This window comes from Apium graveolens, chromosome 6 (assembly GCF_009905375.1).
Source record: "Apium graveolens cultivar Ventura chromosome 6, ASM990537v1, whole genome shotgun sequence".
NCBI classification, from domain to species: Eukaryota; Viridiplantae; Streptophyta; class Magnoliopsida; order Apiales; family Apiaceae; genus Apium; species Apium graveolens.
The window spans coordinates 24,373,279-24,375,981 of record NC_133652.1 but is presented as its reverse complement, the minus strand read 5'-3'; the positions used below and the strand labels follow the sequence as shown (position 1 = coordinate 24,375,981).

At 26.3% G+C, this 2,703-nt stretch overlaps 1 non-coding gene across 1 annotated transcript; it reads right to left on the bottom strand.

Annotated features, from left to right (window-relative positions):
* Positions 1 to 299: 299 nt before the first annotated feature.
* LOC141669855 (small nucleolar RNA U3) lies at positions 300 to 515 on the bottom strand. Its single transcript, XR_012554108.1, has one exon. It is a non-coding gene; the product is annotated as a small nucleolar RNA U3 (small nucleolar RNA).
* Between the last annotated feature and the right edge of the window lie 2,188 nt (positions 516 to 2,703).

Sequence of the window (2,703 nt, the reverse complement as noted above, 5' to 3'; positions counted from 1 at the left end):
ATAAAATTATTTTGATTTGAAATTTTGGTTATATCACTAATACACACACACATATATATATAACATATATATATTGGCATACATACGGTTGGATCATTGAAAAATAATTTTAAAAAAATGTGTTTTACTAATATGTCCCATTTTTTTTTTTTGCTAAATTAATATGTCCCATTTTAAAAGTTGATTTATAAATATGTCCTATTTCTAATTATATTTAGAGATATATCCTATATACCAGATTTTTTATAATTTGTAATTAATCATGGTTAACTTTTTTTTTTGCTAAATAAAAGTTGAGAGGTTTGTCAGACAACTGCAAGACCACCCCAGCCAGGAATAACCCAACTGAGAACGATCCTCTACGGCTCTGAATGGTGCACTGACCGTGCAGGGCTGTTAATCGCTCTGGTCCTACAATCATGATTCATCCACCAGACTTGGTCACCTGTCTCCTTAGAAATCAAGGATATAGAGGTACGATTACTATAGAACAGATCCTGTTCAAGTATGGGCGTAATCATGGTTAACTTTAATAGTTAACATCTTCAAATGTCATATATAATCTTTTTACGCTACCATTATATTGTGATATCTTAATGTGCATGATTATATTGTTGATGAAAAGAGTTAAATCTAATCCGAAAAGTGTTTATATATACAGGAGACCACATAACTTCTAGAAAATGATGAAAACTAAAATTTAACAAATTATGATGCAACAAATAGAGTGAAACATCACACTGACTTAAGTTTTCTGATCAATGTATAAAACTTTCTCAATCAATAAATATAAATATACATGTAAATACACATTGGTGTACCAGTACTACGAATCTTGCATGGCTGCTTGCTTGACTTATTTTCAGTGATGAAATCGTCACTCCCAACTTAGGCTTACTGGAAGAACACCATGAGTGTTGTTTAACCTTACTTGAAGGATATTATAGTTGTAGTTGATTGCTGACAAAACTTAAAGAATATTTTATTTTGCTAACACAATCATTCTGTCACTACATCATAGACTGCTATATAATTCTTTTTATTTTGATTTTTGACAACATCAAATATATATGTATTTGCAGGCGTTGCTTAATTCTAAAATTTCAATAACAACCGACCCGGGACACTAGATTTGTGAGACAATTCTACTGCACTGAATTATGTATTATATTTTAATGTTGGATATTTTATGTGATCTTTAAGAACTTAAAATCTAGTTTTATGGCTTAGTATTTGTATTATAAGGCATTCTAGTCATATTTAGTATTATTTATAAAGTAGTTATATATATATGAGTTTTACATGAGTTAAAATTAACTAGAGGACATAATTATAATTATTGAATAAAAAAGGACATATCAGTAAAGTAACTCATAAATTTGGGACAGATTGTATAAATCCCCTTTAAAAAATCGAAACACCAATTCAGGTTTAAACACTAGTTAGCTAACTGTACTAGTCAAACTGAGGCTTGACTATTAAATCCGACCGATTTTCGACGAGTCATACTTAGCCGTTTTTCTTGTAGTGATCTCCCTTAACTTATGTTTTTTAAAATATATACTCTCCTTCCACCCAATTTTCCTATAAAATTCTTTACATTGGAATTGGGCATAAGTGAACCAATAATCTTTAATGTAATGTTAAATGTATAAATAGAGTATAATGAAGTAATATAGAGAATGTATAACTTCTAATATTATATATCCTTACTAATTTTGAAAAACTTTGAAACATAAAGAATCGAAAGACGTATTGTAAATAAGTAAATAAATGAATGGGTAGGAGGAGGAGTAATATTTTACATTAAATGAAATGATGGAAAATGATTATAATTTAAAAGTATGAAATTTAATATCCCCAAAAATATAAAATTTAATTGATTTCATGGAACTCTTACAACCACTTTATCATATTTATACTATCTACTAATAAGATAAATACACTTTTTATTGAGTTTAATTAATTTCATGGATTCAAACTTTTACAACAACATTAGTATATCTATATTATTTGATAATAAGGTAAGTACACTTTTGGTGGAACACATGTTGTATCAAAGTAACAAATTATTATTTTCATTACATAATTTAATTTAAATGATTATATCCGGTTTGAACCTCTACACCTATATAATTATATCTATAATATTTATTTAAGGGGAACACACTTCCACTCAAACACAATTTATAGTACTAAAGTGCCCGATTTGATTAAAAAACTATTTAATTGTATTGTAATCATCATGTACGAACCTTTACAAATACATAATTTTATAATATTTAGTATTTTATTTTCTTTGGTTTGTGGGAATCGAACTCAAAATATTTTATTCACCTATATAACCTTATACCACTACACCATATTGTCACATGTACTTTTTATGATACACATAATATGTAAGTGTGCTAATTGAATATTTTACTGTGCTAAATGAATATTTTAAATAACTTTAAAGATAGCTACTTGCATTCCGCAAAAAAAAGATAGTTACTTGAATATTTGTACAGTTAATTTTAAATAATTGAATTTCAGATATAAAATTAGACATAATACATAAATGTATTATTATCTTATTTAATAATCAGTTTTTATTTTAAAAATATATCTAATATAATTTTAACATAATTTTTATTATAAAAAGTAATTAAAATATACATATATAATTTTTAACGAAAATATTGAAAATATATTCGCTTATAT